At 50.0% G+C, this 15,279-nt stretch overlaps 1 pseudogene; it reads right to left on the bottom strand.

Moving 5' to 3' along the window:
* Window positions 1-6,856: 6,856 nt before the first annotated feature.
* LOC104628374 lies at window positions 6,857-7,234 on the bottom strand (annotated as a pseudogene).
* Window positions 7,235-15,279: the final 8,045 nt, after the last annotated feature.

The following is a 15,279-nucleotide window of genomic DNA, read 5'->3' as shown; positions in this document are numbered from 1 at the left end:
CACAGCTGCCAAAACATGGCCACGCAGACCCAGGACAAAGACTGTCAACCAGAGCAGCCTCAGGGTTGCTCTAGCTTGTGGCATAATTCTTCCTCCTCCAGGCGATGCCTCCAAAGATGTCAGGATCACCCCTTGCAGCATTGCCAGCCTCACAGCGAGGTGAAGCCACCACCTTAGGGTGTTGAAGGGTGTTGTCACCACTTGTGCCCCTTGGGAGGCCCCTAGGTTTCTCGAGGGCTCAGGAGTACCTTGCATGGTGATAGATCTCATGGAGGCAGGTCCATGGGGTGGTGGCTGGGTGGGGAGCAAAGCACTAAAGGCACCACCATGGGCAGGAATGGTGGGGTGCCCTGCAGGACATGGCCTCTCTTGCTCCTTCTGCTCATCACCAAGGCTTGGCCTGAGTTGCAAACACCCTGTCCTGCCTCCATGGACTTGTCCCGTCAAACCTTGCTGTGTTCAAAACCACTCAGAATATTAGCAGAAATCCTCATTCTCCTCCTCTTTCCCAGAGGTCCCTCACAAGTCCTGGAAACACTCAATCTGTCCCATGCTGAGGACCAAACGATCTCTAGAAATGATTAATGATCTCTTTTTAAAAGGAGCACTATCAGGTCAGCAAAGCTCTGCAAAGCTTCCTGGAAAGAAATAATGGGATTACAGGGGTCACATCATGGAAAGCCATGGGTTTTCAGTTTACACAGTTCACCCACAGGGCCGGTTAGCACAGTGTAACATCATACACCAGTTCATCTGTGTGGGACGACAGCATGATCCCACACACTCTGTGCAATGTCCTGGAGAAACCCATGGGGAGCACCCAGCAGAAGCCGTATATTTTGCTTCCTTTGAGTCTCACCTGCCAAATGCAGGAACAGCCTCAGGTATGTCTTGCTCACACAAACTGCTTTTTAACACACTCTTGACTCCTTCCGCACACCCAGCTCCAGCAGGCAAATAGCTGCCTTTCATCTGCACAGTTGGAGCACACTGTTGGGATGGACAAGCTGCTCGTTGGAACTTCCCCAGGAGGGAACCAAACTCAGGTCCTTCCTGGCAGAGGAGCTACTGCAGCTCCTAGGCTGAATCACAAAGCTGGACCACAGAGGCCCAAAGTCTTAGGAACCCAGGAAGGATTTTCTGTGTGGATTGAGCCTCCAAGTCTCCCAGGGATGTTTAATATGGGGGAGGGAGAAAAAGTTTTGGGTGCATCCTTGCCTGCTTGGGTGCATCCTTGCCTGCTGTCCACTCTAGTGGCTTAGCACAAACAGGTAGAAGTAGCTCAGGGTGTAGCCTAGACTTGTCTTCAAGTTTGCCTTAACCATATGGTCACAGAGAGGAAGACCAACAATGTTCCCACTGACAGTGGTCCATCTCCCTGCATCGCTATGGGGGGATGTATCAGCGGAGAGCACCTCATGGCATGGAGGTGTGAGCTCCTTGGGACCTCTTCCCAAAAGAGAAATGTTCCATAAACAGCATCCCAGTCTGAGGTCCATGAAGCTCAGGGTGATGGTCTGTGGGGAAGCGGCTGCTCCCATAGGGCTAGTCCTGTTTATTTCCAAAAATTCAAAAGGAACTTAAATCTAAACTGGTGCTTTCCTAACTGAGTGCGGCCACTTGGATTTAAGCACAGAGAAGCACAGGCCAGTTATTAGACTTTTGCCAAACACTTCAGAGAAAGGCAGTTAAGTCTGTGTTTTTGTTTGAGGCTTCATCTTCAAAGGTGCTCAGATGTCATGCTGCTGTGCCTAATTTTAGATGCTCATGCACTTGTGGTCCAACCCACAGCCTCAGACGAGGTATCTAATGTCTTTCTGCAATGCCTGGGAGTTACACACCACCAAAGTCCAGGATACCTTTGCCAGCTGACACACGCAGAGCCTGGTGTGTGTCCCAAATCTCACGCTTCTTCAGTGTTGAGTTTAGTCTGTGTTGACTCCCTCAGAATTAATCATATTACCATCCCTGACAGAGGTATGTTCTTTTTTGTTATATTATGGGGTGCTAAAATGCTTCCACGATTAGGAGAAAGCCCACTGCCAGAGGAAAAGCCTGGCAGCTTAGCATCTGGGTGAGGTGAACAGAGGGACATCTGAGTGGACTTGCACGCGGGCTTACGCAGAAGAAGAGCACATCATTTCTCAGAGCTGCAGTTACATCTCCTCTACATGCATAAATCCACATCCACCCCATGAAACTCACTCTCCAAAACAGGGTGGATGTCCCTTGGGGACGGTCCTGTTGTGTGATAACTCCTAAACTGTGTTCCTGTTCTACCAATTTCACAGTAGAGATGACCCTGCTTTGGTGCCTGTGCTCATGTCCTTTCACTGCTTTAAATAAAAATACAGAAAAATCCTTCCTGGACCTGCTATGTAGCAGAGGACTCCCAAAGCAAACCAATCTCCATCACCATATCCATACTGTAGACGCCTTCTCCTCCTCTCACCTCTGAACAACCACAGAGCAATCTGCAGTGAGGCTCATGTCAACACTGTTTTGGTGCTGCATTATTGTTTAAATTTACTTAAGTATTTGTTCAGCCAATATCAGTATCCCAAACAGAGATAATAGCAGTTAATATTTAACGATAAATGTCTGACCAACAGGACATAGGTGTTTTATGATTACCCAGGACAGAGCATCAGACATTTGTATCTCTTTTCAAAAGTATTTTCTGCATTATGGCTCACACACCTCAAATTTCAGTGCCAAACGTTGGTGAATTTGAGATGGAAAGAATATTTTCCTACTGGGGAAAAGTCACAACTGTCCTAAGATGTCCCAGTTCATAGCAGAGTTTTGTTCTTTAAACATATTTAGGAGGAAAAGGACTTTGAGGGCTTTATTTTAGAACTTGTAAAACCTGACAAATTTGAAAAACAAAGAGGAAAATATGGTCTGACCACTCTGATCCTTGGGTCTGTCACCATATCCTGGCTGTTGGGGGCTTTACTTTCAGCATTGATGAAGACCAGCCACACTTGACAATGCAAAGGCAAACACGAGGGCAAAGAAGAGGCAGGAGGAGTTGGAGAGGGAAGTGTTCCAGCCCTGGGGCAGTTCAGCACATGCCGAGTGCTGCAATTTGCTTGTACATCTACACAGATCCTCTCAGCGCAAAAAGCAAGAGCAGCAGTTTGCACGTCTGAATAAATCACCTTCTTTGGGCCAGATTCTCAGCAGGTCCCAGCTGACATGGCTGGCTGAGCTCAGTGGGCATATGTCGGTCCTATAAACAAGAGCCAGGTTTGATGTGCAGAATCAGGTCCTGGGACAGGTCATGTGGGATGAAAGACCAAGAACAGCAGATGCACAGTGAGACCTTGGGTTTGTCCTTCACTGCTGAACAGGAGGAGCCTGAACCTGGCTGAACCTGAACAAGAGCAGACTTTGGAGACATGGAGGCAAATTCCTTGCAGTATTGGATGATCCTTTTTGTGTGAGCTGGGAGTAATGCTTCAGGTTTTACAGGTAACTTTGATTTTAAAGCTGGGCACTCCTGGACTATCACTTGACCAAGCAATTAACCTATGCCATGGCCCGTTCTGTAGCACCATGGCCAAGGGGAAGTTTGGGCATACTACTAAATTCACTCTGCTGCCTCTACTGGCTTTGGCTGGGATAGAGTTAATTCCAAAATGGGGTGGTCCCGTAAAAATTGTTTGTTGGGAACAGTCCTCAGCATGTGCAAACTCCTGAAGCTCTAATGTTTGGCAGGGTGCTAACTGGTACAAGCCAAGACCATGCTGGGGCTGTGCTATTGAAACAACCCAGCCTAAACACACCAGTGGCTGTGATGAGGGTTGCACAGTGTGGGTGATGGAGCTGCATGACCTGCATTGTTGTATTTCATTCAGTAAGGACACGGGCTGGTGTACTTCTTTCCAGGATGGAAATCTCCACATACACCAGCTTTGGCCCTTTCATTGGATAGATGAATCCTACATACTCTAAATTGACTTCTCGTGAAGGACTGTGTAAGAGAGGAGGGGAATTCACCCTGCAGCAGAAGACAGTGTAGTGAAGGCAGATTTCACCCCATGACTACTGGATCATTTTTGGATGATCTTCAGAAAGCTGCCCGGGATACTCACACTTGCTTGGGGCAAGGCTGGGTTGCGTGGTACTCCCAGGTCTATGGTCCTCTATGTTAAACTAGACCAGAAGGGTTGATTGCCTACTTAGGTTGACCTTACACAAGGTGTGGGGTGCTGGTCCCATCCCTGGCTGCCTCTAGCAGGGTGCTGTCTGAGGGATGCTACCCTTTCTGGCTTTGGCTCCTACCAATGTAGAAGCTTAAACATAACCATATCCTGCTCTGAAGCCTCCTCATTTGCTTTACTATCACAACATGGGGGTAAACAAGGAAAAACCCTGTCTGTGTTGGGATGTATGGAAGCTTGTTCATTTTTTTGAAAAGAAGCTGGGTTTCACCCTCGAAATGTAATGTGAAATGCATCTTTTTGTTCCAGCAGCCTGTGATACGATGGCCTTGCTGTGTTCTCACTGTTTGCTGGCAGCTCTTACCCAACAATAGTGCCTCCAACACAGCTATTTAGCTGTGTGCTCAGTCAAATACATGCTCTCTCTTTTGGGGAAATTGTTCTAAATTACATGAGTCACGTCCAGATCCAGCAAAGACTGGTGTAATTAAGAGGCAGGAAAATGGAAAGTGAGGAACAATTAGGGTTTGCTTTGCCCTTTTTCCTCTTCAATTTAAACTTTATTTTTCATCAGATGGTGGTTTGTATACCACACCCTAGTCTAAAGGGTAGAATCAGACTCTGAGACAATTTATACTTCCATCATGGGCAGAAACTGAAAGAACAAACCAAACTTTTTAAAATCTGGGGCTCTGAGAAGGAAAATCTGTTTCTTACTGTCTTTGGGCATCTTGAGACTTGGTTTTTACAAGAAGTGCACTGTGAATTTAAGACTGCATCACAGATGTAAGCACGGACCCAGATTCAGGTCTCAGATCAGGAGCTGAGATTCTCCAGAGCACTAAGTGATTTTAGGAGATTGGCTCAAAACTCTTTGTAATAGTCCTTGATTCCTGAAAGCACTGGACTTGCCTTGTGAAAGCCATGGTCCTGAGAAACACCTCAACCACCAAAACTGTGACATCCAGAACCACCTCTGTAAATAACTTCACTAGAAATCAATCTGTCTGGGCAAATACAGCAAGGGCAACAAAAAGTTGACAAATAAAAATTCTCTGGAGCAAAAGTCACAGACAATATTTAAAAGCTATTATTCATTGTTGTGCATAGGAAGTTTTCCTCAAAGGCTTCAGTGCTTATCAAAAGCAATGCATTTCCACAGGAACATTTTCACAAGCGCATCTGAACCGCAAGCAATGCCCCAGCTCCCTGGGACCCTGTTGCAAATATTTCTGCTGTCAATACAGTTGCCAATGCTGATGGGACTCAGAGGCAAACTTCCAGTTAGGCACAAAGCCTGACATGGCCAACAAAGCCACGTGACACAAGTAATTTCCAGTCACGTGGGCCAAATAATGAAGATTTTTCATTGTAATGAGGAGAAGGGAAGAATCACTAGGAAGTGTGGTCTTGGTGTCTGCTTGCTCCTACACTTGTGAAGAGCACTGGTGCACATTTTCCAGCCCTGAAAACAGTTGCCCTGATCTGGTCACGTCCATCCTGTTGACCTCCTGTGGCCTCCAGGAAAGATGTGCTGCATCCACGTTTCCTCCTGGGAATTACCCTCAGGTTGTGCTGACTCCTGAGCTGGGTTGTGAGCTGCTTGGGTCAGCACTAGTTGGCCCAAGTCAAACTTGTGCCAAAGACCATTATAGCAACACAACATATAAAAGATGAGCTTCCAGCACACATGCCCTGGCTCTGTGTATCTTCCCAGCATAGGTGTAGCGTTTTTATCTTGTCTTCCTCTCTGAGAAATTACCAGTTCATAACTACCAGAAGTAAACATATGTGTAAGATAGGGGCCGAAGTTGGATGGAAGGATGACAGAAATGTGGACCGGCTTCTAATGAAGCAGGAGCCAACAGGCGATGAACCTGTAGGAGCTGGATGAGGAGGGGCCTGAGATAAGGTTCTGGCATCACGCATACAGCAGAAAACGGAATATTATTCACTAGATATTATATAGTCAGAACAAAAGGTTTCCCACAACAGTTTGAAACAAAAGGAAACACTTGGTCTTACTGTGCAAATGACTTGTGGGAAGCAGGTTGCCACAAGACCTTATAGAGAGTCATGAGTTTAAAAAAAAAAAAGAAAAAGGGAGAAGTAGGCAAACACTTGGAGGTTAGATCCACTAATGCATGTTAAATGCAGTGCTCAGCATACAACCTCCCGCTGGGGGAGTTCCTAAACCACTGACAGCCACAAGCTGCAAGGGCAGATCCAGGGGATGGATCTAGTCACGCTTCCTTCCTGACGAAGCATCCCTTTGTGATACCCATCAGAGGAGGGCTATTGCACCAGCAGTGCCCTCGTATTCATGGTGTACTCATACCTGCTGTATTCATCTGGGTGTTGAGATATAATTAGAGAAGCAGGGGAGGGGGCAAACTGCTAAAAAGTCCTAACCAGCGCAAGCTACCATGTTTCCCCAGCCTGCTGGATGCCTGCAGGGATGCTGGGGTGGACCCAGCTCCTTCTCTGAGGTTATGGGTGCTCTGACATTTGGCTTTTCCCTTCCCTGGGCTGCTCCTGCTCCCACCAGCCACAGAAAACGCAATGATTATTTGTGGCCTTTTCACCTGGGCTGAATGCAGGTAGGAACAAGGAGTCGTTTGTTTCCTCATATTTTTTTCCTCTTCTTGAAAACACATGCTATCTAACAGGGACAGGAAACCACTTACCAGTTCCTTCCTGAGCCAGGTCAAAGCTTCATCGATGCTCTCAAAGCCACCTATTCTCCCTGAGGTAAGAGTCACCTTGTCCTGGGCAGAGCTCCCATTGATATGCAGCTGCACCTTCCTCAAGGGGACAATCTCCTCCGTGGCCTGTCTGGCCTCAGTTACCTCCTCCTCCTCCTCTCCTTCTGGCTGGGGGCTCTTCCATGCCTGCTCCTCCAGCTTCGCCTTCCACTCCAAGTAGGACGGGCGCCTGGTCTCCAGTCTCAGCTTCTCTGTCAACGCCTTGAGGCTCCTCAGGTGGTCATCAGGAGGAGCAGCACCTCCAGAGCCAGCATCTGTGTTGTCCAGTGCCTCTTCTATTTGGATTTTTGGTAGAGACATCCTCTTTGGGAGTCAAATGGCATAGGGGTGTGCTGCAAAGGGCCAGGGATGGCTGTGGGAAACCCTCAGGGCTGAACCAGCTCCTGCGGCATGCCAAACACAGGCCCTTGGAGGACAGCAGTGGTGGTGGCGGTGGCTCCTGTTCATGCACCACACTGGCCTTGGATGAACACCTGGAAGAAAAGCAGATGGTTGGTTTCCAGTTTGAGAAGGAAAAGTGAGCAAGAAGGGAGAGGCAGCTCCTGCTGCAGTGGAGGGAGCGAGGACTGCGGGAGAGGCATGCTGCCAAGGTGCTCCTGGGGTGTGTTACCTCACCTCAGCTATCTGACTGCTTTTGGGGCAGGAACAGACAGGCTCTGGCTTTTAGGGAAGCTCTGGTTACCTACATCTCCAGTCTTAAGGGGCCATAAAAGGGGTGACAAAGAGGCCAGGACATGTTCACAGACCTTTCTGGAGCTGTATCACACAACTCAACATCTTCTGGAGACAGAAATGGCTATTGGTGAAGTAAGAAAACCCAAACTTCTCCCAAGAGTTTGAGCCAAAAGGAGAGCTGGGAAAAGTGACATTTTTTTCCCCCCAGTGTTACAGATTTCTGTTTAGGTCTGGATTTGCTAAAGATGCTGATCTGCAGCTATAAGATTCAGCTCCCTCCTGTCCAGCAGGCTCAGGGCAGGATCATGGTCCCCAGCCAAGTGTGGGAGTAACTGGGGTGCTGGCACAGCTTGGGTTCAGATGCTTGCGCTCGGGGAGATTTGGGCTTGTGATTTCTATCACTGGCCATGTCCAGTCTGCCCGTTGGGAGTGGTCCCAATGGTCCCCTTTGAAAACACTGGGCATTGAGGAGCCAGTTGCTTTCCTTCCAGCTTCTCCTCCTGCCACCATGTGCGGACTCAGGGAAGTTGTGCCCAAAGCTGGTCTACCAAACTGTGGGACCTAGAAGGACAGAGGACCCAAACAACTCCGCAAGAGTTAAGCTCAGGCAGCTTCTGCATTCATTTGCTGGTAGGATCAGATAAGAGACTTTCTCAAGGTCTTAAGCTCATCTATGGCTGAGCTAGGAATAGATCCAGAGCTCTTGTCTACACGTCAAACACAAAACAAAATATTTTTTTGCCTGTCTGGTAACATGCCCAGAAAGACCAGCCAGGATGTATGCAGCTATCTAGCTGGATGCAGTAAACCACAGCAACATGTTACTCAGCCATTCTTTTCCCTGCTATTTGCGCCCACAAAGATGTGTGTAACTCTGAAATCCAGACCATAATTACGCCTCTTGAATCTTTTCAGTAAGAAGATTCAATTTAAAATGAACACCGACAGAGAGCAAGATTTATCCCACAATTGTGTGCTGGCACATGAGCTGAACGAGGAGTTGATAATATACACGCAGACAGTCTGGGGGTGGAGAATTAGTCATGTTGTGGTCTTGTTCCTGCTCCTATTTATGTTAATGAGAGTTTTACGGTGAGCGGGAACAAACACAGATACTATATCAGGTTGAAGCCAACATCTCTCATGCCTGGAGCAGCAACAATTTTCCTTCTTCTGTTGAAAAATAGATCGTATGGAGGGGAAGCAAAGGGCTGCCCTGTTGAAGAGTCAGGTCTTGCATGGATACGCTGCAGAGCTGAGGACATGTCAATGAATTTCACTTGCCTCCAGCTCCAGCCTCCCAAAATCAATAAAGGGAAGCACCTAACAACTTTAAAGACGTCACTTATGAGCATTTTTTCTGTCCGTTGAGATGGAGGTTTCTAGAGGTGGCTAAAACCAGCAGCCCCATAGAGTCTGCTGTAGCTTTGCACTGGGCTACTGGATTGGGAAATCTCTAACAAAGATAATATTTTTATTGTAAGACTGATCTTTCTGAATGGCACAGCTACAAAGCAGAGCCCCCACAAACTCTTTTGTCTTGTGTCTTCAGCATGCATAAAATCCTCAGGGTGGAAAAGGCCCTCGTTATTTGAGCCCTGGGTACGGCTCAGTTAGCATTTACAGCATTGAACCCTGAAAGCATGACAGCAGCTTGGTACATTGCCTTTGCCATGACCCCGCTGCCATCTCCCCTTCCCCCTCACCACCTCCCAGAAGCTTTGGAGGGATTTGATTTTTCTGCTCTGAAAGCAGAAACCCATCCAACCTATTCCTTCATCTCCTCCCAGGTGCAACACGAAACTTCTCATTCACTCTCTAGGGACACCCCCTAAATAAGCATGTCTGTTCCCCAGCCTGCCCAAACTCAAAAACAACAGAAAGGAGCCACCTCTAATTTCCTATCAATATCTTGGACTTGGGTCAAAGACCTGCTGTAGAAAAAGAGATCTGGAAGTAGTAAGCATGTGAAAAATGCCTGTGTGCAAAGCTGTAATACAAACCTGTTCGCTGCCCGAGAGCTACCTGATTCCCAGGAACAAGCCTGGCCGCTGGCTCAAGTCGACAGACATCTCCCAGTCTCCCTGCCCCAGGCTCAATTTGCCCCTAGCCTGGTCCTGCGCTCTTGATTTGTCTTCATTATCACACCTGCCAGGCTCAGGGCACTCATGCCATGCCGAATTAGGGGTAACAGGAGTTTGGCACCAAAATGGGGTGAGGGTCTGCTCCCACCTCACTAAGACTCAGGGGTTTCCCCTTCCTTTGCATGAATCCTGTCAATCCTGAAGGCACAAGGACACATCAGGTCAATGAGAAGACAAACAACACTTTAATTTCTTTGTTGGGTTAGGTTTCCCTCAGGGAAGTCAGCTTAACTGACCTACCTTGCAAGCTGTAATTCAAAGGGATCAGCAGAAACACACGTGCAGGATGGATTAATAACAGGACTCACAGACGGGATTGGGCGTGAAGTCCTACCATGCCAAGACTCACCAAGCTGGCATGCCCTGCAGCTTATCTTTTGCATGGTTGCAGGTCAGCAGTGCAAATCCTCCTCTCTCCCACACCAGACACACCTCATGGGGCATCCTATGCTCTAAGAAACCAGGTCCAGCGGCACAATCTGCCGCCACAACTTCCCACTGCAGCCGTTCCTCCAACCCAGAAGCAGATGCAGAAGACCTGTCCCCATCACACCCCCTCAGATATCCCTGCCCATGCATTAGAGGAGGGGATCAGGAGACCCATGTGAATGTCCCCTGACAAACTAGGTGTGATGGGGCAAGTACTAGGAAGCACAGGGAGGTGTACAGGGGTGTGAGAAAAGCTTTGCTTTATCATCACTGATGATAGATAACAACAAATTCAGATGCTGTTCACGTCAAAAGGGAGATTGCACAAAACGATGCTAGGCACAGCCTTTTACCCTGTGGGAGTTTTACGTGCCTGAGAAATTTTATACATCTGTACCTTCCCCATCAGCTCTCCGTGTCCTGGTCAGCTTTGAACGTGAGGCATTCACGGAGCGGCAGTGGTTGGTATGTGCCGGACCAGGGCAGCACAGGTACAGCCTGTTAAATTGAGGGCTGTACATAAGGCTATACAGTGCTTTGGAAGGTAACACACTGGAGAGCAAGATGTCTAGGAGGAGAAAGAAAAAAAAAGAAGAGAGAAACACTCAGGATGGAAATGAGAGGGAAAAAGCAGAATAAATAAAACTGTCAGCCAGGACAGAGGAGTAGGGAACAAATTATTCTGCTCCCTTCATTATTCCTGGTGGACTTCAGCTTACTGTAATACCATTTCTTATTGCAGAGGAGCAGCAGTGATTGTAAGAGTCTATATTACTCTGCTCATCTAGTCTCCGAGCAGAAGCAAAAGCCTCAGTATGAGACAAAGCCCAGGCTGAGGGAAGCCCTTTTGCAGGATGAAGGGTGCCCACACAGCCCATGGATGACACTTCTGGCATGGGTTAAGCAGGGCAGAGGTAATGGTTTGGCCTGTTAATGACCTTCAAAAAGCACTTCAGCCCTTTTTATGCCTCATTTTCCCTCTCACTGAGCAGGCAGTTCATGCAAGCAGCCTTCAGGAAAAAAGCTCTGAGGATCTTCAGAGACTTACAGAGATTCACCTCCGGGATCTTCAGGTCTCTCCATCTCATCCGAGTCCCCATGCTCGGACTATAATCGGTGCAGGGATACCCTCAGTGAGCCACGGAGTTTGGGATGTGGTCCCCCTCACCATTTTTAGGGATTTGCTCCAAGGGTTTGCATAGGTGTCACCCCGTGGGCCATACAGACACCTCTTGATCCTACAAAAGAAAACCCTGGAGTAAATTACACCCGCTAACATCATCATCAAGCTCTGCAGGTCCCAGTGGGTGAGGAGGACCCTGAGCCTGACATGGCAAGCTGAAGAAACACCCTGGGCAGGGAGATAGGTGTTCGCTTTCCTCCTCGGCACAGCAGCAAGATGGGGATGGGGTGGGGATGGCTGACCCCCCCGGAGGTCTGCAGCGGGTTGGCAGCAGGGCAGTGAGAAGACGCCTGTGCAAAGGGGGTTGCCATAGCAATGGAGTAAAGGAGGACTCTTGGCTACTGCAAGGTGGTGGATGGAGGCTCCTGACCATCCCCCCGGCAGTGAGATGCTGAGGTCCCGGGCAGCGGGTGAGGGAAGGAGAGACCCATCGGGGTCACCATCGCAGCTCCTCGGAGCTGGTGGTTCTCTTTCAGGGAGGCTGCACATGAATCACCCCTTTCCCTATGGCAAAATGAGCTCAGGAGAGGAGCTGCTGTGGGCTTCGGTGAGCTCGGGCTCTTCCTCGCCCTGGGGTCCCCTGCCACAGCCCCCCAGGCAGCACAGCTGCAGCACGCTGCTCTGCACCAGGCTGCTACAGAGACGGAGAGCAAACTGCTTCCCTGGTCATCCCACCGACTCGGAGGAGAGCCGATCTCCCGGGGTTATATTACCCAGCGTTTGGCCAACCCATCCCTTCCTGCAGCACCTGAGATCTGCTCCTGCAGAAAACTGATCTGGTTCCCGAAAAGCCTTTCTCGCCTGTCCTGAAGTGACCTTCAGCCTCCCTTCCCACAAAAGGAGGAGACCCCAGCAGCCTAAAGGTGAGCCCGATCCTGAAGCCAGGACTCTCTCCAGGGCAGAGGCCCCTGCTGAAATCGGTGCTGGCAGGGTCCGACACTCTGCCTGCTCAGCAGGATGGAAGGGGGTCTTGTCCATGCAAGGCTGGAGGGGTCTTGGCAGAGCCCCCAGCCCTCAGTGCCCACTGGACATAGTGCCCCTGGAGACCTCCTGGCCACGCTCATGTGGGCTGTGAGCTTGGGCTTCCTTCCAGGAGCAAGACAAAGGCACCGAAGTGACCAAGCTGGGCATCCTAAGCACAAGTGCAGGTCCAGGTATGGTGACTCTACCTTCAGGCCTCCTTGCAGGGCTGCCCACATGAACTCTGTCCCTTCACACCCACACAGACCCAACTTCCAGCCTAATACATGACGAAAGCCCAGGGAGGAGCCATGTTTCTGTCCCTGGGTTGATCCAGAATGCAATGCCCTCGCAGGGGTTTGGAGAGGTGGTCACAGAGCCCGTGCAGTGGGCTGAGATATGGGTACAGGACCCGGCTTAAGGGGAACCTGAGGGTACCTGCATATTCCTGTCCATTTACTGCCGTGAACAAACCCCCAGAAGACCTCCCAGACAGTTTGGATGCTAAGGTCAGCAGCAGGGAATCAGCCCCTCCTGCTGCTTCAGCCTGTCGGATGTGGACATGGCATTCACAAATACATGGGGGAAAGAGGGAAGAGTGGGGCTTCCCGTTCACGTATGACCTGGACCAGGGTGAGGGTTCACCCTGGCACGTCTTTCTGCCCAAATGACCCCCAAACAGCACAGTGAAGGTAGGAGGGGAGAGCAGGGGGTGGCTGCAGCCAGTCCACCAGCCTGACAAGAGGAGCGGAGAAGTGCAGAGATCACAGGGGACCAGTTTGCACTCCCTGCCTGAAGGTATTTCTCCAATGCTGATCTCCAGCATCACTGTCAGAGTCAGAACCTGCTTCAGTAAATACGTCTGTCCCTTCCTGTCTAGCTACATCTTACCCCTCCCGCCTCCCTGCATGAAATCCAGCAGGCTCCTTGCAAGGAAGCAGAGATTGCTGCCTGCTTTAGATGGACCCTGGCAGCTCCATTTTCAGACCAGCTCAGCTCCCATTGATCAGCGGATTTCCAGTGGTCGGGTAGAAATCCTGCATTAAGATGGACATTGCCAGATGTTTTGCATTCCCACAAACCATTCTTCCAGTGAGTGGGAAGCATTTGCAAACTGGGAAGATGGAGGGGGTCAATGCTCTCAGACCATCAGCCAAAACCAGGTATAATTACTCCCAGAGGGAAAGGCATTAAGCAGCAGCAGCAAAGGCAAGTTTATGACCTCTTGATGATGACACCCCATCCACCCTAGTCATCTTCTGGTAAGGTCTCTTGAGATGCAAAGGGAGCCACGGATTATGGGCAAGGGTTGCTTCTCCATGTACTGCCACAGGGTCCTAACAGGTCTTGGGACATAGTCCTGGAGGTGGCAAGCCTAACGTGTCCCAAGATACGACCCCAAAGGACCTGTGGGATGGCAGAGCCAGTTCCTTCCCCTATTTTCCCTGCTGCCACCCCAAGCACAGCCACGTTTCAGCAAGGAAAGAGCAGACGGAGCAGGCAGGGACCTCTCTGCCCGTGCAACTGGGGTAATGTGAAGGGCTAGGACTCCTTGGGAATGAGCCAGGTCAGGCTGAGAAAAGCTCTCTTCCCAGGAGACTGGCACTGGGAGTTATTTTTCCCTAAATGCAGCATGGAAGGCAGAAGGGAATGTTTTCAGAAAAAAAAAAACAAACCCACCTCTTTCTGGCTTTGCTGGTCTTCATTCTGCCCAGCACTGACCTCACCCCCCCCACGCCCCACAGAGACAAGCGCCAGGGCCAGCTCCCAGCCGAGACCCCAAGGCTCCAAGTTAAAGTGGTCAGGGGAGTGGGGTCAGCCCCCCGGCGATCCCCTAATCCCCTTTACATGCTCCCTGTCCCATCCAATTACCCGCCTTGGCGGCTGCCCCAGCAACAATCATACAACCTCTGTACTCAGCCTTGCTCAGCCCAATGCTGAGCTGCACTTTGCTATTTAATATTATTTCAGGCGAGCCAGTTGCAAACAGGCCCCCATTCCCTTCCCCCAGAAAGGCTAACATTACTCTGAGACTGATTTTTTTTTTTTCCTGCAGTGTCTCTGCTACGTTTTGCAAACACCTAATGGCTGCAGAGCTATTGCAAGCCCAAAGCCTGGGAGAAGCTGGGTTCCTCCCGTTCTGTTTTATTTTTTTGTGTCGTACAGATCCCCCCACGAAGACGTACCACTGCAATGGCCATTCAAAAAAGGAGAAGACCTGAGATGCAAATAACAGCATCAGCCCCAGCATGCTGAAATGATGGCTAGCAGAGAGAAAACCTATAGTAGCCAAAACAGGCTTGTTCCCACTGAAAAGTGGGGAGTCCATAAAATACTGGGGATGAGCAGACAAAGCTGAGATAAGATGGTACCAGCCAGACACAGACCCTCACTGGAAACGGGGCATTTGGTTTTCATCCATTTTTCCCCCCTTCACTGGAGTCCCTGGTGTAGGAAAGCTCCGAGGGGCAGAGCAGTGCCGGATAACACAGGGAACATCACAGGAAAATATAGGGAGGGGTCTCCTGAGCCCCGCGCGGGTGCCCGTCGTGGGAGGGGTGCCAGTCTGCATGCACTGGAGCGGGTGCAGGCTGCACGATTTGGGCGGTGTGGGTGCAGGGGTGTGCATGGCACCGGGGTGCGCTGGCTGGGGTTGCACAAGCGCTTGTGCCGGGAGGGGTGTGGGCTGATGGTATTATTTTAGCAATTAGCCCCAGGCTGTTATAAAGGGCTCTGAAGAAGTTCTGGGTGATGTTTTTTTGTTCCCCACCCCAGTGTTAACATGAGCTGCAAGGGCCAGACCTGAGCAGGTGGAAACCTGCTCTGCGCAGCGCACAGTGCCTGCTTCAAAAATCAAAGGTAGCTACGCCCTGCGAGGCCACCGCGCTTTATCCCATTATGTCTGCGTTTCCCAGGGCTCCTGCAAATCTCGGGGAAGGGGCAGACGGAGCAAC

The sequence above is a fragment of the Phaethon lepturus genome, unplaced genomic scaffold (assembly GCF_000687285.1).
Source record: "Phaethon lepturus isolate BGI_N335 unplaced genomic scaffold, ASM68728v1 scaffold34831, whole genome shotgun sequence".
NCBI classification, from domain to species: domain Eukaryota; kingdom Metazoa; phylum Chordata; class Aves; order Phaethontiformes; family Phaethontidae; genus Phaethon; species Phaethon lepturus.
The sequence above is the reverse complement of the archived record's forward strand: the minus strand, read 5'-3'. Positions and strand labels throughout refer to the sequence as shown.